Genomic DNA, 24866 nt, shown 5'->3' with positions numbered 1-24866 from the left:
AAGAAATTTTATGGTAGAATGTCATCTACTTAGATAGCCCTTGCATTCAGCATCAAATTCTTTTTCTTTTTCTTTTTTTTCTTGGTACTGGGGATTGAACTCAGGGACACTCAAACAGTGAGCCACATCCACAGCCCTATTTTGTATTTTATTTAGACAAAGGGTCTCACTGAGTTGCTTAGAGCCTCACTTTTGCTGAGACTGGCTTTGAACTCATGATCCTCCTGTCTCAGCCTCCTGAGCTGCTGGGATTACAGGCATGTGCCACCACGCCAGGCTCAGCATCAGATTCTAATATATTCGATGGGGATATAGCTCAGTTGGTAGAGTGCTTGCCTCACATGCACAAGGCCCTGGGTTCAATCCCCAGCATCACCAAAAAAAAAAAAAAATGATGAACACCTCCAAAACTGTCAACCCAGTCAAGCTCTGTTCCTCAATGGCGTTGTCCCTCTCCCAAGTCAGGAAAATTGTTTAGAGTAAGAGCAGGCACTCTTCATCCTAATTTCTCATTTCTGTATTCAGAAAATGCCCTGAGTAGTGGGGGAAATGTTTTCTGTGTGTGATTCCCTAACTTACAGGCCCATCAGCATCACCAGGGGAGGAGGATTGGCTTTAATAACTGCTAATGAAGATGGGCGCAGTAATGCACACCTGTAATCTCAGCGGCTCAGGAGGCTGAGGCAGGAGGATTGCAGATTCAAAGCCAGCCTCAGCAAGTTACCAAGGCCCTAAGCAACTCGGTGAGGCACTGTCTCTAAATAAAATACAAAATATGGCTGGGGATGTGGCTCAGTGGTTAAGCACCCAGGAGTTCAGTCCTTGGTACAAAATAAATAAATAAATAAACAAACAAACAAACAAACTGGAAATGACAGGCCACACCTTTGTCCAAATTAAAGGCCCAAGTTTTTAATTCTGCAAGTATTTCAAGAAAATCAACAAAGTTGCAATAAAAGAGGTTGGAACTCATAACCAAGAGCTTATATATATTATTACATTAATTAATATTATTATATGCTATATTTAAACATTTTATAGGTGTTCCCCATTTGGGACAAGGGAAAAAGTTGGGTTAAACCAGCATCTCCTGGAGTAGGACTCAAACACCAGGATTTGCACTATACCTCTCTAGTGTTCTAGAAATCTTCCTACATAAGTGAAGGCAGGTGCCTGGGGTTTAAAAACAGAGGGCCATTCACCAGATGAAAGTGTCTGAGGGTAGTAGGATCACTGATTTCCTGGCGCTGTGCTCAGATGTCCAATTAAGTGCCTTTTCTACAATGGAATCCATCCTCCTCACCATTCCCCAAAGTCATGGTTTGGGGCTGCAGGAGGGTGGGTCCTCTCTCATTGCCAGGACAAGGTGGCCTCACCCTCTAGGATTGGTTTTTCGAGTGTTAAAGAAAAGCAAAGGGAACTTGGTCAAGAATTCTGTCTCCCAACAAAGCCTGGCTTTCAAGATGGGGCTTCAACTCAAAATATCTTGCTCTTGTCAGTCCTGAGCAGAAACCCCACGTTCCTCTTTCCAGTTCCACTCATTTCATCCCTGTTCCCCCATCCCAGGCAGATGATGCCTCAAAGGTGACCAGGGGCAGGGACAGGCAAATGAGAAAGGGAATACTCGCTCATACTGTGAGAAATAGAAAGTCTGGAGGTCCATTTTCAGAACATAGTATCCAGCCTTAATTGGAACCAATTGTAGCACTTTAACTATAACCCTTCCCTTTGCCCGCCCCAATTTTAAAATTAGCCAATCACGTAGATTGTATCCCTGAGCTCCTCCAATCAGGGTGAAGGGCAGCCCTGCGTGAGGCATATAAACAGGCATACTGCCAGCCCAGTTGTGCTTGCTAGCCAGGTTTTGTAGCAAGCCCTTCTGTCAAAAGTAAAGGTTTGCCTTGCCCTGGCACTTTCCTGTGTCACATGGTATTTCTAACAATATGCTGTTTGTTTTGTTTTTGTGGTATAGGGCAAGCACTCCACCAACTGAGCTATATCCCCAGCCCCATCTAATGATATACATTTTAAAACAGGATTATTTCTACTCTATGGGAACAATTCACTGAACAGGCTCTGTTCTGGGGGCTTTATAAGAATTAAGGCTCTTAATACTGGCCACAACCTAATGGGGAAGCTGGCACAGAGAGGTTGAGTTTCTTGCCCAAAGACACATAGCTGTCATATGCCAATGAAGAGCTTGACTCCAGATGACTCCAAAGTCTGTACTCTTAACCACTGAGCTCTTCTCTCCCCATGTGGCCCTGTGCCCTCTGCATTTCTCTCCATCTCTTCTCTTGGGTACACAGAGATGAAGAAGCTATAAGAAAGCAATTTTTGACATGGGGAGTCCAGGAGATTCACCCATGGTTATGCTTATTGCAGGGAATTGGAGTACAATATTTGAAAAATAAATAATGTGCAGGAAACAGCGTCAACTGTGCTTCTCATCCATCACTAAAGCCCCTCCCCTGACGGTGTTCAGTCAGTCACTGCAAAGTCCAGGTCCTTTCCTTAAGGCTCTCTGGAATTCCAGACACTTATGTGGATCCAGTGTGGCTTCTGTGTTTCCCCATGCCCTGCAACCTGGTCCCTGGCCTCACTCATCACAGCCTCCTGATTCCCCTGCTCCTCTCCTCCTCTCTGCTCTGCATGACACGTCTCCATGTAGTTCCATGGTGCCTTTGGAGTGCTTCTACATGTGTGTTTGAGTTCCCCAGCTTGACTGTGGGTATCTGCTTGACAGCCCCATGGTGTTTGGCATAGTAGGGAACACATAGTCGGCACACAGGAAATATTTGTGAATTGATTCACATGGAAAGAAAAGTCATCTCCATGTCTTCTCTAGGAGTTCAGCTCTTTTCCTGACTTGTTTACTCTCTGAATCTTTGAAATTCACACTCAATCTCTTGTTTCCTTTATATCTCACATGTGTGCATTGGGCTGTGAGCTAACCTGCCCGGGGAATATTTCAGCACCGCCAGTCCCTTGCCCAGTGACTTTGGGCTAGGTGTACTAACCTCTCTGTGCTTGTTTCCACAATGTAAAAGGGTGTCTCAGGAAGTCACCTGGGAAGTAAAGGGACAGTACACATGCAGCCGCCAGACACACTGTCCATATGTGTCAGCTATGAAAACAGAGGGGGTTTGCTGGGCACAGTGGTCTGGGTTGAGGTTCCAGCTACTCCAGAGGCTGGGGCGGGAGGATCCCTTAGGTCCCAGAGTTCCAGGACAGCCTGGGCCACAGGGTGAGACCCAGTCTCAAAACAACAACAAATGGATTGAAGCCTCTCATTCGCTTGGTGATCTCACATCTGCTCCCTGACTTCTGGTCCTCAAGGACCTACTTACACATGCATGGTAAAGCGCTGCGGCTTAAATATTTTGCTTTTAGTCTATTCACCCCTGTTTCCTCACATTGTTCAAATATACGTCATTTCCAAAAGCATCCTTCGGCTGTCACATTCTCCCTGGGCAGCAGGGGGTGCTAGTTGCTCAGTGCTCTGGAGCTGCTCTGGAAGTTGCATGCTTTCCAATGTTCTCTTTACGTTAGGCCCGTTTTTCTTATTCTATGACTGGCTGTTTCCTCCCTCCATGTCTCCCCTCTGCTGCTGACTCACCACTATATGCATGTAACCCCTCCTCAAACACACTCCTTGTGGATTGTGGCCATTCAGAAACATAGTGACACTTAACATCCCCCACCGCCCAACACACACACACACACACACACACACACCAGATGATGACCAAGAATAATGCTTTTAAAAACAGCCACCATAAAAAGTCTGCAGAAGTTAAGGCCAAACGACTAAACATTAAAATTTGGAGAGGCAGGAAGGGCGAGCACTGAGTAGGTGGCCAACGCTATCCCCTGCAAACCCAGGCCAGGCCAGGAGGGTCAGGTCTGATGCTCTGCAGCCACAGTGGGGCTTGCCCTGGCTTCAGAGCCCTTCTCGGCAGAGTTGTCCTCTGAGAGGCTTCCATAGAGTGGCCAACAGGTAAGAGACTGTACTGGCCCGCCCAGGTAGGGCGAGTTGCTGGGTCACTGTATCAGCTCCCAGATGCTCTGTGATGCATTCAGCTGCATCCAGAAGCCACTGCCTAGGTCTCCTCGCCAGGTCCTCCTCCCACATGTGCTAGTGACAGAGATGTATTAATGATAGCAGCCATCATTAATGAGCCAGTGCCATTCGCCAGGCATTTTGGCATTCACAGCAACACCCCATTTGATCCTCAAAACAGGCTGAGAAGTAGAAGTCTAGCTTGGGTTAAGTGATAGGTCAAGGTGGTGCAACTGCTCATTCAGGGGAAGAGCTGGGATGGAGTCCAGGCCGCCTGACTTTCAACCACTGCCTTCAGGGCCTCCTAGTGGTCACGTGATCTTACTCCAGCAACAGCAGGTAGAGCAGTTCCATCATGCCATGGGTCCCAGAAGTCACCCCTCTTCACTACCCCCAGCTCACGCTCTGTAGAGACACCACACCTGGCAATGTGGTCTGCCTCTCTGGGAGAGTGTGTCCTCTCCTTGGAGTCCATCTCCACCAGGTGGAAAGAGGCATCACAGTATACCCAGACAGGCACAGTGGCCCAGGGGCAAAGCACATGGCCTGGGAAATGACATTGTCTACAGAGATGCAGAAGCTGGGTGCACTTGGGGCACATGGGGGGACATGGAGAAGTGGCCAGTTCTGCTGGACCAACAAAGAAGGAAAGAGAAGGGGTCAGCTGTAGCCTGGGAGAGGGATGGACAAGTCACTTCTAGGACCTGAGGTTCCCATGAAGGCTGCCTGGTTCTCTATGAGAGCACAGCAGACAGCCCACTCCTAGCGCTTCACCTGGGGGCTGCAGGCCCAGTTCTGAGGAATAGACAGGAGCAGATTGCCCTGATAGTTTCAGTTCACTGCATGGTTGATTTTATTGGCCTGAAAAATGGGTAGTCATGGCAACTGTGGAAGCTTGTTGCAGAAGGGCCATACTATCTAGTGTTGGCATATAGTTTGTAACTTATATTCCAGAATTCTTCCACCTCTGGGTTGGAAACCATTAATGGACCCCACCCCCCATCAATTTAGTGGGACACAACCAGAAATATTCTTTAAATGGAACTAGACTAAAACTGAATACAAAGGAAAATATCAGAATGCAGTGCACATTTTTAATGAAGTATTCTTTGGGAAAAATTTGTTTAAGTTCTATACACTTGTGAGTGTACTGGGCCAAATATAAAATGTACTTTTTCTGTGGCCGTGGCCATAAAAGTTTATAAATTGCCACCAACCCTAGTTTCACTCATTTCCCATTTTGACAGGAAACAAAAGCCTATTTTTTCTTTCAGAGGAAGAAATGGTTTCTTCTTCTTCTTTTTTTTTTTTTTTTTGTTGTGGTTCTGGGGATTGAACCCAAGCACTCTACCAACTGAGTTATATCCTCAGCCCAAGAAGTGGTTTCTTTTTCAAAAAATATTTATTCTTAAGTTTTAGGTAGAAACAATATCTTTATTTTACATTTATATGGTGCTGAGGATCGGCTCCCAGTGCCTCGTGCATGCTAGGTGAGCACTCTACCACTGAGCCACAATCCCAGCCCCCCAAGAAATGGTTTCTATAGGTTAAAATAGGAGTCAGCCAAAGGATAATCAACAGCAGGACAGAATTCACATTTTATAATTCAATTTATGCACAGTTTTACAAAGGCAAAACTAAACTCTGTGGCCTCACCATGTATCCATTGGTGGTAAAATAATAAAGGAAAGTCCTAAAGTCAGCAAAATGGTTATCCTGAAGGGAAGAGGGGACAATGACCAGGAAGGGATATTCTGAGTGGGGGACTCTAGACGACAGGCAATGCTCTGTTTCGTAACTGGAGTGGTCCTTACATGGGGATTCACTTTATAATGATTCGTTAATTTGTGCATTTATGCTATATGCCCTCTACGGCAGGCATATTTCACAATAAAAAAGAATTCTAAATAGTACATTTAAATAGTGTATACCTCATACCACCCTGAAGACACACAATGCTGGTTCTATCTATACATAAATAGATATATATCTAGATAGATAGTTATATAGATATAGATAGATCATTTCCTGCAAAAACATCTTGCCAATAAAAGATCCACAGAAGTGATTATGCAATTATCTAATTAAGTTAATGTCAGTGCCTACTTTTAGAATAGCACTATCCAATAAAGCTTTCAGTGATAATGGAATATTCTATATCTTCACTGTCCAATACAATAGCCACTGGCCACATTTGGCTATTAAAGCAATTGAAATGTATCCAGTGCATCTGAGGAACTGAACTTTAAATCACCCTTAATTTTAATTAATTTAAATTGAAAGAGCTATATGTGATCATTGGCCGCCACATTGGACAACACAAGCACAGGCTCATTTGGTAGTATACTCAGAAAAACATGTGCCTTTCTTCTGAATTTGAATCCCAGATCTGTCACCATGAGCAATGAGGTTTACCTGGCTTCTCTGATACTAATATACTCACCTAAAAAATGGGGATACAAAGAGATACTTCATGTTGGGCACAGTGGTGCATGCCTGTAATCCCAGCAGCTCGGGAGGCTGAAGAGGATCGAGAGTTCAAAGCCAGCCTCAGCAACAGGGAGGCACTAAGCAACTCAGGGAGACCTGTCTCTAAATAAAGTAGGGCTGGAAGAACATGGCTGCCAGCGAAGAGGCAGCACATACAATGCCTCCGTGGTAAGGGGATCAGAGAGACTCATTAATACACCCACATGCGTCCTGCTGGGAAACTTCAAGCAAATTTCCTCTGAAAGGAGACCTTCCTGGAACTAGTAAGTTTAATAGGAGGTGTTAGATTGTCACAAAATACTGAATCTCGGCAACCCAGAGCAGGGGCACAGTGCCGCCGGGGGCCGCCGAATGGCCGCTGCCTACACATTGCAGTGAGCATAGGAGCGGACACTAACCGCCTGGACCCCTGCGAGCGGGCTCTGTGAACCCAAGCCGACCGCCGCCCACGAGCGGCAGCGAGTTTAGGAGCAGGCGCGACCTGCCCGGGTCCCACGAGCTGGCTCTCTGAATCGCAGCTGGCGCAGGCCACACGCTGCATTGTTTTTGGGAACCATTGCTTCCTGCCTGGATCCCCGCGGGCGGGCCCTGTGATCCCAAGCCGACCGCCGCCCACAAGCGGCAGCGAGTTTAGGATCAGGAGTGACCTACCCGGGTCCCGCGAGCTGGCTCTCTGAATCGCAGCTGGCGCAGGCCACACGCTGCACTGTTTTTGGGAACCATTGCTGCCTGCCTGGTTCCACGGGCGGGCCCTGTGATCCCAAGCCGACCGCCACCCACAAGCGGCAGCAAGTTTAGGATCAGGAGCAACCTGCCCAGGTCCCGAGAGCTGGCTCTCTGAATCGCAGCTGGCGCAGGCCACACGCTGCACTGTTTTTGGGAACCATTGCTGCCTGCCTGGATCCACGGGCGGGCCCTGTGATCCCAAGCCGACCGCCACCCACAAGCGGCAGCGAGTTTAGGATCAGGAGCAACCTGCCCAGGTCCCGCGAGCTGGCTCTCTGAATCGCAGCTGGCGCAGGCCACACGCTGCATGGTTCTTGGGAACCATTGCTGCCTGCCTGGATCCCCTCGGGCGGGCCCTGTGAACCCAAGCCGACCGCCGCCCACAAGCGGCAGCGAGTTTAGGAGCAGGAGCGACCTGCCCGGGCCCTGCGAGCTGGCTCTCTGAATCGCAGCTGGCGCAGGCCACACGCTGCATTGTTCTTGGGAACCATTGCTGCCCGCTTGGACCCCCGCGGGCGGGCCCTGTGAACCCAAGCCGACCACCGCCCACACGTGGCATCGAGTTTAGGAGCAGGAGCGGCCTGCCTGGGTCCCCGCAGCCCGGCTTTGTGAACCGCCCACACGTAACATCGAACTTGGGAGCAGTTGCTGGCTGTCTGCCTGTCCCCCCTCCCTCCCCCGGGCTGGCTTGGTGAACCTCAACCAGCCGCTGCTCACACGGCGCAGTGAACTTGGGAGCTGGCGCTGCCTGCTTGGCTGCTTGGGCTCCCCGCAGACCAGCTCTGTGAACCGCCGCTGGCTACCGCCAAGCGGCCGCTGCCTACACCCTTGCAGTGAGTGGGGGAGCAAACACTGCCTGCCCGGCCCCGAGGGCCTGACTCTGTGAACCTCCTCTGGCGGTTTGGAGCTGCAGACGACCACCCTCCACCTGCCAACCCAGTGCTGCAAACGACCCCTGACCAGCTCTGCAAAAGGCCCCGCCCACACAGCGAACAGCAGGAAGGGAGACCCGCCCAATCCTGGAGGAAGTACCGCTGCACAGTGATTGACTCCCGCCTACTGAGAGGAGAAACTTGGCCTGGTGGGCATAGCTCCACCCACTGGAAGAGCAGTTAATCGAACTCTAGGACTGCATTTATAAATTTTTTTTTTTTTTACTGTCTTTTTAAATGTTTTTTAATCCATCTTATTTTATTTTATTCTATTTTTTAAATCTCATTTTCCATTTCTACTATTATTATTTCTCTTTAAATCCCTTTTAATCTTCTATTCTTTTCTATCCTTCTTTTCTCCTGTCTTTACATCTCTTTTTAATTTTCTTATTCCCCCTTCCTTGAATTCTACCTGCTTACTCTTATTCTCTTTAGTGACTTCTACCCATCCCTTCTAATACCTTTCCTCCCAAGCTTCAAATATATTTATAGGAGTAAACAGTAACTCAGCAGTCAAACAGAACAAGAAACAATATGAACAGCATGAAAAAGCAAGGAAGAAAAGGAGTGCAAACAATGCAGGGCAGCCTAAATATTCAGGAGGATATAGAACCACCAGAAAAATGGTCATATAAAGAACTCATGGAACACCTGAGACAGATGGAACGGAACCTTAAAGAGGATACAAGACAGCAAATTCAAGCAGCGAAAGAACACATTGAGAATGTATTACACAAACAGATAAAGGAAGAAGTTAAGCATCTTTATCAGGAGATAGAGACTATAAAAAAGAATCAAACCATAATCTTAGAAATGAAAGAAACCATAAACCAAATTAAAAACTCAAATGAGAGTATCATTAATAGAGTGGAGCAAGTAGAAGCTAGAACATCAGATAATGAAGACAAAATATATCATCTGGAAAAGAGGCTAGCCATCTCAGATAGGCTGGTTAAAAATCATGAGAGAAGCATACAAGAGATATGTGATAATATAAAAAAACCACATTTAAGAGTCATTGGGATAGAGGAAGGGATAGAGACTCAAACAAGGGGAATGAGTAATCTACTAGATGAAATAATCACAGAAAACTTTCCAGAATTAAAAAAGGAAACAGATATTCAAATTGTAGATGCATACAGGACACCGAACATACAAAATCACAGTAGACCAACGCCAAGACACATTGTTATGAAGATATCCAATATACAGAACAAAGAGAAAATATTAAAAGCTACAAGAGAAAAGAGAAAGATTACATTCAGGGGTAAACCAATAAGGTTAACAACGGACTTCTCAACTCAGACGCTGAAAGCGAGAAGATCCTGGAATAACGTATTTCAAACACTGAAAGACAATGGATGCCAACCAAGAATTCTGTACCCAGCAAAATTAAGCTTCAGATACGACAATGAAATAAAAATCTTTCACGATAAACAAAAACTAAAAGAATTTGCAGCCAGAAAACCAGCGTTGCAAAGCATCTTGAGCAAAACACTTCACGAGGAAGAAACGGAAAACAATAACCAAAGCCAACAGTGGGAAGTACCTCAGTAAAGACAGACGGAGGGGGGAAAACTAATCATGGTGAAACAAACGCAATTAAAAAAAAAAAAACGAGATAAATAATCAAATATGGCTGGAAGTACAAACCATATATCAATAGTAACTCTAAACATTAATGGTTTAAACACTCCAATAAAGCGACATAGGCTGGTAACATGGATCAAAAAAACAAATCCAACAATATGCTGTCTCCAGGAGACTCACCTGACTGGAAAAGACATACACAGGCTAAAGGTGAAAGGTTGGGAAAAAATATACCACGCACACGCTCCTCGCAATCAAGCAGGGGTGGCCATCCTCATATCGAATAAAATCGACTTCAAGACTAAGTTAATCCAAAGGGATAAGGAAGGACATTATATACTGTTAAAAGGAACCATTAAACAACAAGACATAACAATTATCAATATTTATGCACCAAATAATGGCGCTTCGAAGTTTATAAAACAAATTCTCCTCAAGTTCAAGAATCAAATAGACCACAACACAATAATTATGGGTGACTTCAACACACCTCTCTCACCATTGGACAGATCCTCCAAGCAAAAGTTGAATAAAGAAACTATAGACCTCAATACCACAATCAATAACCTAGACTTAACTGACATATATAGAATATACCAACCATCATCGAATGGATATACTTTTTTCTCAGCAGCACATGGATCCTTCTCAAAAATAGACCATATATTATGCCATAGGGCAACCCTCAATAAATATAAAGGGGTAGAGATTATACCATGCATTTTATCTGATCATAATGGATTGAAACTGGAAATTAATGATAAAAGAAGGAAGGGAAAATCCAATATCACATGGAAAATGAACAATATGTTACTGAATGATCAAAGGGTTACAGAAGACATAAAGGAGGAAATCAAAAAATTCTTAGAGATAAATGAAAATGCAGACACAACCTATCGGAATCTATGGGACACAATGAAAGCAGTTTTAAGAGGGAAATTCATCGCCTGGAGGTCATTCCTCAAAAAAAGGAAAAACCAACAAATAAATGAGCTCACACTTCATCTCAAAGCCCTAGAAAAGGAAGAGCAAAACAATAGCAAATGCAGCAGAAAGCAAGAAATAATTAAAATCAGAGCGGAAATCAATGAAATTGAAACAAAAGAAACTATCGAAAAAATTAACAAAACTAAAAGTTGGTTCTTTGAAAAAATAAACAAGATAGACAAACCTTTAGCCATGCTAATGAAGAGAAGAAGAGAGAGAACTCAAATTACTAACATAAGGGATGAAAAAGGCAATATCACAACAGACGCCACAGAAATACAGAAGACAATTAGAAACTATTTTGAAAACCTATATTCCAATAAAATAGAAGATAGTGAAGACATCGATAAATTTCTTAGGACATATGATTTGCCCAGACTGAGTCAGGAGGACACACACGATTTGAACAGACCAATATCAATGGATGAAATTGAAGAAGTAATCAAAAGACTACCAACCAAGAAAAGCCCAGGACCGGATGGGTATACAGCGGAGTTTTACAAAACCTTTAAAGAAGAATTAATACCAATACTTTTCAAGTTATTCCAGGAAATAGAAAAAGAGGGAGTCCTTCCAAATTCATTCTATGAGGCCAACATCACATTGATTCCGAAACCAGACAAAGACACAGCAAAGAAAGAAAACTACAGACCAATATCTCTGATGAACCTAGATGCAAAAATCCTCAATAAAATTCTGGCGAATCGGATACAAAGACACATCAAAAAAATTGTGCACCATGATCAAGTAGGATTCATCCCTGGGATGCAGGGATGGTTCAATATACGGAAATCAATAAATGTAATTCACCATATCAATAGACTTAAAGATAAGAACCATATGATCATCTCGATAGACGCAGAAAAAGCATTCGACAAAGTACAGCATCCCTTTATGTTCAAAACATTAGAAAAACTAGGGATAACAGGAACTTACCTTGATATTGTAAAAGCTATTTACGCTAAGCCCCAGGCTTGCATCATTCTGAATGGAGAAAAATTGAAGGCATTCCCCTTAAAATCAGGAACAAGACAGGGATGCCCTCTATCACCACTTCTATTCAATATAGTTCTCGAAACACTGGCCAGAGCAATTAGACAAACGAAAGAAATTAAAGGCATAAAAATTGGAAAGGAAGAACTTAAATTATCACTATTTGCAGATGACATGATTCTATACCTAGAAGACCCAAAATGGTCTACAAAAAAACTACTAGAACTAATAAATGAATTCAGCAAAGTGGCAGGATATAAAATCAACACGCACAAATCAAAGGCATTTCTGTATATCAGCAACAAAACCTCTGAAATGGAAATAAGGAAAACCACTCCATTCACAATATCCTCAAAAAAAATAAAATACTTGGGAATCAACCTAACAAAAGAGGTGAAAGATTTATACAATGAAAACTACAGATCCCTAAAAAGAGAAGTAGAAGAAGATCTTAGAAGATGGAAAGATATACCCTGTTCATGGATAGGCAGAACTAACATCATAAAAATGGCGATATTACCAAAAGTCCTCTATAGGTTTAATGCAATGCCAATCAAAATTCCAATGGCATTGCTTGTAGAAATAGATAAAGCAATCATGAAATTCATATGGAAAAATAAAAGACCCAGAATAGCAAAAGCAATTCTAAGCAGGAAGTGTGAATCAGGTGGTATAGCAATACCAGATTTCAAACTATACTACAGAGCAATAGTAACAAAAACAGCATGGTACTGGTACCAAAACAGGCGGGTAGACCAATGGTACAGAATAGAGGATACAGAGACTAATCCACAAAGTTACAACTATCTTATATTCGATAAAGGGGCTAAAAGCATGCAATGGAGGAAGGATAGCATTTTCAACAAATGGTGTTGGGAAAACTGGAAATCCATATGCAACAAAATGAAACTGAATCCCCTCCTCTCACCATGCACAAAAATTAGCTCAAAATGGATCAAGGACCTTGATATCAAATCAGAGACTCTGCGTATGATAGAAGAAAAAGTTGGCTACGATCTACATATTGTGGGATCAGGCTCCAAATTCCTTAACAGGACACCCATAGCACAAGAGTTAATAGCAAGAATCAACAAATGGGACTTACTTAAACTAAAAAGTTTTTTCACAGCAAGAGAAACAATAAGAGAAGTAAATCGGGAGCCTACATCATGGGAACAAATTTTTACCCCCCACACTTCAGATAGAGCCTTAATATCCAGAGTTTACAAAGAACTCAAAAAATTGGACAATAAGACAACAAATAACCCAATCAACAAATGGGCCAAGGACCTGAACAGACACTTCTCAGAGGAGGACATACAATCAATCAACAAGTACATGAAAAAATGCTCACCATCTCTAGCAGTCAGAGAAATGCAAATCAAAACCACCCTAAGATACCATCTCACTCCAGTAAGATTGGCAGCCATTATGAAGTCAAATAATAACAAGTGCTGGCGAGGATGTGGGGAAAAGGGTACTCTAATACATTGCTGGTGGGACTGCAAATTGGTTCGGCCAATTTGGAAAGCAGTATGGAGATTCCTGGGAAAGCTAGGAATGGAACCACCATTTGACCCAGTTATTGCCCTTCTTGGGCTATTCCCTGAAGACCTTAAAAGAGCGTACTACAGGGATACGGCCACATCGATGTTCATAGCAGCACAATTCACAATAGCTAGACTGTGGAACCAACCCAGATGCCCTTCAATGGATGAATGGATTAAAAAAATGTGGCATTTATACACTATGGAGTATTACACAGCACTAAAAAATGACAAAATCATGGAATTTGCAGGGAAATGGATGGCATTAGAGCAGATTATGCTCAGTGAAGCTAGCCAATCCCTAAAAAACAAATACCAAATGTCTTCTTTGATATAATGAGAGCAACTAAGAATAGAGTAGGGAGGAAGAGCAGGAAGAAAAGATTGACATTAAACAGAGGCACGAGATGGGAGGGAAAGAGAGAGAAAAGTGGAATTGCATGGAAATGGAAAGAGACCCTCATTGTTATAAAAAACTACATAAAAGAGGTTGTGAGGGGAATTGGAAGAAAAATAAGGAGAGAAATGAATTACAGTAGATGGGATAGAAAGAAAAGATGGGGGGGAGGGGGATAGTAGAGGATAGGAAAGGTAGCAGAATACATCAGTCACTAGTATGGCATTATGTAAAAATGTGAATGTGTAACCTATGTGATTCTGCAATCTGTATTTGGGGTAAAAATGGGAGTTCATAACTCACTTGAAACTATTGTTCGAAGTATGATATGTCAAGAGCTTTGTAATGTTGTGAACAACCAATAAAAAAAAAAATAATAAATAAATAAATAAATAAATAAATAAATAAATAAAGTAGGGCTGAGGATGTGGCTCAGTGGTTGAGTACCCCTGAGCTTAATGCTCAGTAGCTGCCCCTCCCCCCAAAAAGAGATATTTCATAATCATAATGTGAGAACTGTCCAAAATTAATGTATATAAAGCAACTAACTCAGCACCAGATAATAGTTGATATTCAAGAAATGTTGTTTTGTTCCCCATACCTTTGTGGCCATCTCAAACTTGTGTGATCTCCTTCAGATAAGGACTGGGTGAGAAAATTCAAATAGTTTGTCTAGCCTGCCTACCCAATGTTAGGGTAACTGGAGCAAACATCCAAGAGAGACACAGCTCTGAGTTCAAGCAGTGGTTTATTGACAGCGAATATCTGCCAGGCTGCCCTTATGCAAGGCACAGTATCCTGCTGAAAAAAAAAAAAAAAAAAAAAACTTCTTAATTATATAGTCATGTACAATGGAGTCGATAAAAACAACCCATCTGGTTCTGTGATTGTTACTTGGTGTCTTTGTTGTGGTTTCCGTAGTTAGGGACTCTTTGGGGGCAGGGCTAACGGGAAGGTCATGCCTGGGTGGGCAGGTGCTGATTTTCAAAATGGAGTTACTTTGGCCTAAGGACCTAATACCCAACATCCCAAGGACACATCTGCAGGCCAGGGGCATCATTCTTACATCTGGAAATGTTTCCACATTAAAGGAGCAGCTGTCACCGGCTGAGAATTAGAAAATGCAAGGGACCCACCTGAAGTTTCACCAAGGAGATAGAATTCAAATTTAGATTTCTCTAAAAACAAATAAAAAATAAAAAGGGTTGGGGATGTAGCTTAGTGGTAGAGCACCCCTGGGTTCAATTCCCCCAAAATAGAAAAGACACTTATCAGTACTTTTGATTGTGTCTATCAAATGGCTTTCATTATATCATATATATATATATATATATATATATATATATATATATATATATATATCCTGCCAACTATTTTTTTAATCAGTTACCCTGACTCCATTGCTATAGCTTATATAAAATAAAAAACTTTACTTCAGCAAAAGATCTCATACAGAGAGTAGAAATACAAGCTGTGGAACACTAGAGTATATATATTTTTTCCTTATTTCTTATTTATTTATTTTTTTAGTTGTAGACGGACACAATATCTTTATTTATTTATTTTTATGTGATGCTGAGGATTGAACCCAGGGCCTCACACCTGTGAGGCAAGTGCTCCACCACTGAGCCACAACCTCAGCCTTCAAGAGAATATATTTTAAGACAAATATCCAATAGGGACTTTGACCCAAAACTTGTAGAGTCCTCCTGGTATGAGAAAGACATTTTCAGCTTTCAATGTAAGTGTCTTTATTGGTTGCTGCAAAACATTTTGTCAATGAAAGTTTCACAGAAGTGATTAAACAGTTAAATTCTATCAGGGCCAGTTAGTTCCAGGTCAGTGCTGTCCAATAGAACTGAATGCAGAGACACGGTGTGTTCTGTATCCATGCTGTCTAATAAGTGTGGGTGTGGAGCATGAGATATGCCCAGTGTGACTGAGGAACTGAACATTAAATCATATTTTATTTCAATTCATTTGAATTTAAAGAACCACACATAGCCACACATAGGTGCTGAGGGCCATTACCAAGTAGGAATGACGCATGGAAATTTCCTTGCCAAGCGTACCCCATGCTGCTTAGAGGACATTCGATGGGACATTGCATGCATGCTTTAATAAGGTGACCTTGCTCAAGGACCAAGGCGGATCCAGGTTTAGAGCTGATCAGGTTTGAGGAAGTAACCAGCTCCTTGAGTTTAAGGCGTTGCCAGTTTAAGATAATGGGTTTTAGGGAAGTTAGAGTTGAAGATTATTGCTGGGATTAGGGTGTTCCTGTTGCTTGTTCCCGTTGAGTTCTCGTGAGATTAAAATGGGATTTGGAGAGAGCCTCGTGGAGTAGGTGAATTGTGCGGGAGACGGGAGAACGCGATTGCCCCTGGACCTGTGTGGAGGCGGTGTGACAGCTGGAATAAAGAATTGCTGTTTGAACCTACAAAGGTGTGTGGTGGCTCGTGATTCTGGTGCCAAGCCGAGACATTGGCTTTGGCAAGTAGGTACCTTGTTGGACAACACTAGTGGAAAGCCATTTGGTAGATGTAATCAAAAGTACTGATAGGTGTCTTTTCTTTTGGGGGAGTGGGGTGCAGGTACTGGGGATTGAACCCAGGGGTGCTCTGCCACTGAGCTACATCTCAGCCCTTTTAAATTTTTCTTTCTTTGTTTGTTTTTAGAGAAATCTAAATTTGAATTCACCTCCTTGGTGAAACTCCAGGTGTGCCCCTTGCATTTTCTAATATTCCCCAGTGACAGCTGCTCCTTTAACAAGGAAACCATTCCCCAAGGCCCAGCCATTGTCCTGCTAACTAGTTCTTTATTTCTCCTTCTTAGCTTCCTACAGGCAGTCATTTCGTGTTAAGGGAAGCAGAACAGGAAAATACTCCTCAAAATCGGGGTGCCCGGCACCAAGAGGGTGCCCACTGGACCTGACAAACCAGATTTGCAACCCCACGCAGCCTAGGACATATGCATAGTCTGGGCCCCTGATTTTCTTCTTCCCCATTTAATCCTAACGCTTCTGTGGGTTGGAGGAAGGCAGATTAGCCGTCTTCCCGATTTGGCCAACCTGCGAATAAATTCATTTTTCTTTTTATGTCGTCTTTCTCCTACTCCCAACGCGGGCCGGCCATCCAACCCAGCCTGTTGGGAGCCCAGGGCCAAGCCTCTGGCCGCCACACCAGCGGCAGAATTGAAGGACCTAGCGGAAGCGCCCCCTGCTGGCGACATTTGGACAGGACGCCCTCAGGGGCCAGGGGCCTTTGGAGGAGAGGAACACATAAACTGGCCCTTGATGGTTTTGTTTGATTGGAAAATAGCTTCGTATCAGGACCTTCATTTCTTTCCCTTCGAGCTGGTGTCGACTGCCCTTGCCGCTTTTGATGATACAGTAAGAAAATTTTGGGAATCATTTTTATTTCTTCCTCTGGATGTTGGTGAGTGACTGAATCCAGGCTGTTGGGACCCCCAGAGCCAAGCCTCTGACTGGGGTCCCAGTAACAAACATCCCCATCTGTGAAATAGGGGTGAGAAGAGATGCATCTTAATCTTGAGTGAATACTGTGTTAAAACTCATGAATGCAAACCAACTATCACAGAGCCTGCCAGCAGCTGGTGTTCAGGAATTATTGGGTTTTCCTTCCCATCCCTCTGTCGCCTTGGCAGTGTGTGACTGGTGAGACAATACTGATGATTCAGTGCAGCCGACCCAACATCTCTAACAGGAAGTCCCCGTACACCTGGGCAGGGCCGGGGCAGCCCTGTAGCTCTGTAGCAGGACTTCCTCCAGAACCCAAACTCCAGACACACACCTGTGCTCCTATGCCTAAGGAGAAATGCGTGGCCAGAACACCCACCCAGCCCCCAAATACACAAAGATCCCTTCCATATCATGGGGTTTTCTTTGTCTTTTGTTTCTTAGGCTCAACAGTTTACACATTCTGTTCTTACACATTATTTACTTCTTCACTGGGTGAATAATTCTTCAGAGAGTCCTCCTTTGGTATGAAGAGGTCAATCTCTTGTTATATGTTACTGAAACTTAGTTTGTATTCTCTCTCAGATTTTAAACTTCTTTGGGCCTTTCTAATATGTGTTAAAATGGGACAAGAAGTCTTGATAAATTTCCAGCATTTGAGAAATGGAATTCTCATTCACATTGTCAGGGGCTGAATTGGCTCCATTCACATGTTGAAATCTTAGCCTCTAGTACCTCAGAATGAGGCTGCACTTGGGGATAGGTCTTTAAAGAGGCAGTTAAATTAGAATAAGTCTTGGGGCTGGGATTGTGGCTCAGTGGTAGAGCACTCCCCTAGCATGGGCGGGACCCGGGTTCGATCCTCAGCACCACATAAAAATAAAGGCATTGTGTGGTGTCCATTTACACCTAATAAAATTTTTAAAAAAACTTAGAATAAATCTTAAAGGTGGGCTCTAGTCCAATATAACTGATGTCATTCATATTGATGAATCTAGATTCATCTCATGGTCTTTGCATTTGATAAAGGCCTTGATAGGGCCCATTAATATTTCTGCAGGTTCACCTCTTAATGTGGTATTTACATAAGAACAAGACCTTAATTGTCCCATAACCCTGATTACCTGACCACTGATTATTCTTATTCATTTATCAGAAGAGAAGCTTAGGATGCAGACGTGCACACTTAGAAAAAAATGCCCTGAGAAGGATCAAGGAAGAAGAGGGGAATCTATAAACCAAGGAGAGAGGCTTAGGAATTGAACCAGATCTGGTGAAACCTTCATTTTTGACTCTTAGTCCCCAGAACTATAAGAATATAAATTTGTGTAGTTTGAGTCCCACAGACTGAAGAACCCAGATAAGGTGGCCCTGCAAACTAGCACAACACTTCCTTCCATGAAGCTCTTTATACTTGGGCAGATAATTTTGTCTATTACAGCTACTTGATTGCTATAATAAATATTGAAACTTCTGGTGGCTGTAGTTGATTGCACACTTCTGTATGAGCCAATGAAAGGAGGCAAGTCTTGAAAGGGTAGCAAGTGGGTCTACTGTTGCATCATAGACATGTGGTCTCCACAGAGGAAGTTGAGATCCTCCTTCACTCTTGACCAGTCAGGCCATATTTGGAATATTTTTTTCAACTCTGTATAGCAGTAGATAGGGACTTCAATCTGTGCATTTTGCAGTGAAGCACTAGGTTATATGCATTGTGCACGCTTAATCCCCTCTCCCATTCTTCAGATGAGGAGACCGAGACTAAAAGGGGATAAATTGATAGCCTAAGGTCATAGAGCTGGTAAGTGTAGGGTCAGGATTCAAACTCGGTGTAACTTCATCAAACTAAAGGGGGACAAGAAAGGCTTTGGAGCCACCTGGGAAGATTGAAAAGAATCTCTCATGTGTGCTGAAATATGTTTTCAGGACTTTTGTGAGGTAATAGTATCAAGGGAGGTAAGCTCTTCCAATGATCCCTTCTCTTCCACAGTCTCCTAATGAATCTGGGCTCCATGGATCTTCTGCACCTCTATCTGTACTTCCCACCCCATGGTTAACAACCTCCCCTTCATCCTCATCTCTTCTCTGAACATTCTATTAGGTCATGGTTTTCTTTCCTCTTAAAGGGCTGGTTGATCTGCTAGCTACAGAAGTTGATTCTCTCACAGTCCGTAGCTATAGGGTGGGAGGAGGGGGAACTGGGGTTGCTTTTGCTCTAGCTGCCCATTGCCATTTCTAGACTTTCACTCCTCCCATATATGCAAATCCCTGTGCTCCTTTGATGTGTAGGGGGGCACTCAGAGGGATCTCCTCAGCCCCTCTTTTTTGAGGTCATGTACCAGCCTTCTAGTTGCTTTCTTAAGAACACATGCTCTATACAGTCCACCTCTCCACGTTACCACTTCTTTCTGAGTAACTTCCAGAAAATCTTCCTTGGCCTCCTCATTCCAAGATCTTCACCTTCCTCCACTTCAGCCACCCTCTCCCAGAGCCACTCACTGGACCTTGTCATCTCTCAGAAGTGTATTACCTCTGAAGTCTCCATCTCATATGTACCTTCCCACCATGACCTCCTGTTCTTCTGGCTTCCTCATTCACTCAGGCTCAAGACATCTGGTCTTCAACCTCATCCTGACCTTGAGTTTCATTTTGACCCTTTAGCTTTGCTTCCCTCTTGTGTTCACTTGATGTTCTACCCATCTTAAACTCTCTTATCTATCCCTTCAGTTATTTTCTTGGATTTATCCTGAATTTTCTCATGCTGGGTTCCTGTCCCACATGTCAGGTACAATGCAACTGTGATCAACTCCTCTGCCCTCCTGTATATTTGCACCTGGGTTGATAAGGAAAGCTGCCAAAGTTACCCACAGACTCATACCACTATTTAATATGTGCTCTCCCAGCTCACTCAACTGGGTCTTTAATTAGGCCTGGAAACCATTTTGTATTTCTACAGTCAAATCATCCCTTCTGAACAGCAAATACAGTATCAAAAACTAACATCTATTTCCTGAAATATCTGCCCACCTTTTCACTTTCAACAGATGGCCCTGCCCTCTCTTTCACAAAGAAAATGGAAACCACAAAAAGGAAGTCCCTACTCTCCTGCCACCAGCTCTTCAAACCCTCCTGCATCTGCACCCTCCTTCCCCCTTTCAAGAAAGAAGAGGCCCCTCTTCCTGTGTCATATTCATTTGATTGTGTTCCCTCCCTGTGCTTAGAGAAATTGCTCTATCCAAGTTCTTACATGTTTAGCTGCTCTCTTTGTCCATATTCCTTCTCTACAATATTTACAATTTCCTATTTTTAGAAAGTGAAACCGAATCTTTGGTGCCCACATGCCTTCTTTTTTCCAGCCAAACTCTCTCTTCCCTATCACAGCCTTAGCCACTCTGAGGTGACTCACTCCCTCACCTCAACCCTTAACATCTGGCTCCTCTCTGTGCTCTCTAGTGAAACCCCTTACTGAGGTCACTTATAACTTCCTATTGTTAACCCCAGGGGTCACTTATCAGCCTGTTTTGTACTTAATTCTTACTATCAAATGACTGGTACCTGAGATTTCTATGGCTGCCAAGCCCCGTGTATCTCCAGATCTGCATTCTCTTCTCTGATGCCTTTTTCTCTTCTCTACCTCAGATTCCTCCTCTCCTACTGTCCCCCAATCCAGGATTCCCAAGAAACGTTCTTCCTCCATGCCTCCTCCTTTCTTACTGCTGCACGAACTCATGACTTGTTTACCTTTTTACCTTCAACTTACTGATCACACTCACTCCCGAGTCGCCAGGCAGACTTCATCATCGTCCTCCATATTTGTTCATCCAATTAGCTCGCTAGCACTTCCCCTTGGAGAACTCCTCTCCCTAATTCATCTAAACTCAGTCCTGTGCAAAACTGAATTCATTTTCTTTCTCCATATGACAGATTTTCTTCCTGTGACCTTCTTTCAGGGAATGATATTAACTCAGATGTCCTAAACTGAGGTTGGTCTTGACTCCATTCTGTCCCTTAGCACCATCTAATGTTATTTCTTTGTAAAGTGCCTATTACTTCCAAATTCTTCCATTTGTCTTCTTTGCCATTTTCTCTAGTCTAATTCACACTCATACACTCTCTCAAAGTGATGGCGTAATGTATATTTGCTGTACTGTTTGAGAATATTCAATTTTGCTGTAGAAGAAAACAAGTGACAAACATGGAATCCATAAGATGTGTTTGGCATAAGTGAGTATCTTAGTCACTTTGGACTGCTATAATAAAGTGCCATAGACTAGATGGCTTAAACAGAAATTTTTTTCTCATCATTTTAGAGACTGGAACTTCAAGATCAGTGTGCCAGCATGGTCTGGTTCTGGTGAGGGCTCTTTTCCTGGTTTGTAGATGGCTACCTTCTTACTGTGGCCTCACATGATCTTTTTCGGTGTGCATGTGCTCAGAGAAGAGAGATCTCTCTCTTCCTCTTCTTTATTACTACTATTATTATTATTTGATAGCAGGGATTCAAGCCAGGGGTGCTTAACCACTGAGCCACATCCCCAGCCCTATTTGGTATTTGATTTAGAGACAGGGTCTCCTGAGTTGCTTAGGGCCTCACCAAATTGCTGAGGCTAGCTTTGAACTTTTGATCAAAGAGGCCTTAGCCTCTTGAGTTTCTGGGATTACAGGCATGTGCTACCTTTGATTGTTATGATCCATGTTAAATTTTATTTGATAAACTGTGATTCCTTACTATGATCTCTAAGTCTTTTCTATGCCCTCTGGGATGGCTTGTCTGGTAATGTACTTGAAGGCCACCATTCTAATCAAGGTAATTTCCCATGTGACAGTGGGATTGCATTAGTGATATCAAATTTTCACCCCTTCCTATATGTACACCCTTTAGTATGTGACTTTACATATTCTCCCATTGAGGGGCAAAATGAATTTTCTTGTTCTTTGAAATTGAACTCAACCATGTGACGTACCAATGGGATGTTAGCAGACTTGATGCTGGCAGAGGCTTGACAGAGTGTTTTGGCTTGTCTTCTATGGGCAATCTTCCATCTCTGTGAGGAGGATGTGCCCACGTTTCCCCATTGTTCCCAGGAGGTATGGAGTCATTCCCAGCTAAACCCGGTCCAGGTCAGCTGACTCTCAGTTTGTAGTACACGCCCAGATGCACCCAGTTTAGATTAGCCATCTATCAACTGATCTGCACACTTGTGAGAAATAATATTTGCATGTCATTTTAAGTCACTAAGTTTTGATTATTTTCTTACATGGCAATAGGCAACTTATATGCTCACCTGGACAAATTCTGCAGCCTGTTTTTTTTCCTGCCCACAATATTCTTCTTCAATCTATTTCCTACTGAAATCATAGTGCTCTTCTAAGACACAACTCTGATCACTTTATTTTCTTTATTCAATGAAATTTTCTTCCTTCCTTTGCACTGGGGATTAAACCTAGAGGCACTTTACCACTGAGTTATATTGTCAGTTCTTTTTAGCTTTTGAGACCAGGTCTCACTAAATTGCAGAGGCTGACCATGAACTTGTGATCCTCTTGCTTAAGCCTCCCAAGCAGCTGGGATTACTGGCATGAGCCACCACACCCAGCTCAATAAATATTTCCTTCCTTTCTTTATTTATTCTTTTTCCCACTGGGAATTGAACTTTACCACTGAGCTATCTACATACCCAGCCCTTTATACTGTATGTTTTGAGACAGAATCTTTCTAAATTGTTCAGGTTGGTCTGGAATTGTGATCCTCCTACCTCAGCCTCCTGAATAGCTGGATTTATAGCTGTGCACCATCATACCTGGCTACTGGGTGGCTTCACAAACAGAAATTTATTGGCTCATACTTCTAGGAGTTAGAAGTTGGAGATCAAGGTGACACCAGGGCCATACTCCCTCTGAAATAAGTGTTCATCCTTGCTTCTCTCTGGCTTCTAGCAGTTGCTGGCAATCCTGGGCATTTCTAGGTTTGCAGTTGCAATATTTTTGTGTCTCCCTCTATCATCACATGCTGTTCTCCTCTCGTGTCTGCACATCCTCTTTTCATAAGGACATCGGTCGTATTGGATGAAGGGTTCATCCTACACCAGCATAACCTTATCTCCTTTCACCTGCAATTACCTTATTTCCAAATAAATTCACATTCCGAGGTGCTGGTGTTTAGGACATCAATATATCTTTTTTTGGAAGACCCAGGTAAACCCATAGCAGCACACTCTTCTGATTGGCTTTTTACAGCCATTGATCCTACTCATGTATCAGATCTCATTCTTGTTATCAATTCTCCTAGGAAAGCTTCGCTTGTCTCTAGGACATAGTTAAATACCACTTCAGTGTATAAACAAAATGTCATAAGTCGCTGAATATGGAACAATCACATTATAAATAGATTTAGTGGCTTTCAATTGAATGAGATCTTACTATATTATGAATGTAATGGTGATACACCAAGATGGAATATGGACTTTGTCATGGACTAGTTATTTGTCTCTAAGAGAAATTATGAAGTCAGAGGGGACCAGAAATTCAAACAGTTTTGTGACTTTCTCTCCAAAATTTCTCCATGTCTATTTCTCTTAGTAAATAAGTAGCATTTCTTTCCACATGAAATGAGCTTTCTTTGCTTTTTGTGACTCACAAATTTATGGCCAACCCATTACCCCCAAGTTTAAATATAACGGGTTCAGCCACTCACTGGGACACAGATATAGTATTCAAAAATCCCAGGGAAAGTAATTTAGTTGTCCCAGCTTGGGTTAATGTTAAGCCATTAAACAACCAGCTATGTTTTGGGATAGGGTTACAAAGTTCAAACATGATGTTCAAGGGACAATTTCTATGGATCTGTGGATGGCAGGTTTGGAGATTGGAACACACCTCAAGTGAAGTGGTGCTTGCTATAGTGTAGTTGTGTAACAGGCTGGGTTTGCCTCCTTATCACTAATAGTGTTAATGAGAAAAAGGCCATAAGTTCCATTCCAGGATTACTCAGGGAGGTTTGCTTGGGTTTTTGCCAAATAACACATTGAGCATTGAATAATATGCTTTGGATAAGTTTCCTTCCACTCCTTCTCTGATTCAACTTCCATCAACTATAGAAAAGAAATGAGGAATGAGGAGTCACAGGCTCCAGAAAATAAAGATTAAAATAGCCCCAAAGCCCTAGAATTCACTGAAAGCAGTTAAGTATATTCATTTATCTTTGTCTTCTTTTCTCTCCCAAGAAAAGAAAACATTTCATGACCCATATGAATCTTCTAATGGATTGGATGAAAATGGATTGGACCAGACCATTTTTCATTTTAGACACAAGCTGATATGAACAAGATTGAAAGCAATGTATAAACCAAATGTTATGAGTTACTGAATAAGGAATAAGTATATTATAAATGTCCCCTGTTAGGCCACATTCCATCCTGTTTGTTAGTTGCATGTGAACAATTCTGCATAATCCACTATGCTATGAGTTCCATGAAGAATGTGAAGACCAGCTGGGTATGGTGGCCCACACCTGTAATTCCAGCGGCTTGGGAGGCTGAGGCAGGAGGTTCGTGAGTTCAAAGCCAGCATCAGCAACTCAGCGAGGCACTTAGCAACTTAGTGAAACTCCATCTGTAAATAAAGTATAAAAAAAGTCTGGGAGGGGGCTGGGGTTTTGGCTCAACAG

General features: G+C 43.0%; 1 non-coding gene across 1 annotated transcript; it reads left to right on the top strand.

Annotated features, from left to right (window-relative positions):
* The first annotated feature begins 305 nt into the window (after window positions 1-305).
* Trnav-cac (transfer RNA valine (anticodon CAC)) lies at window positions 306-378 on the top strand. The gene has a single exon. It is a non-coding gene; the product is annotated as a tRNA-Val (tRNA).
* The last annotated feature ends 24488 nt before the right edge of the window (window positions 379-24866 follow it).

This window comes from Ictidomys tridecemlineatus, chromosome X (genome assembly GCF_052094955.1).
Source record: "Ictidomys tridecemlineatus isolate mIctTri1 chromosome X, mIctTri1.hap1, whole genome shotgun sequence".
NCBI lineage: Eukaryota > Metazoa > Chordata > Mammalia > Rodentia > Sciuridae > Ictidomys > Ictidomys tridecemlineatus.
Note: the sequence above shows the minus strand (reverse complement) of the source record. Positions and strands in the feature narration are given on the sequence as shown.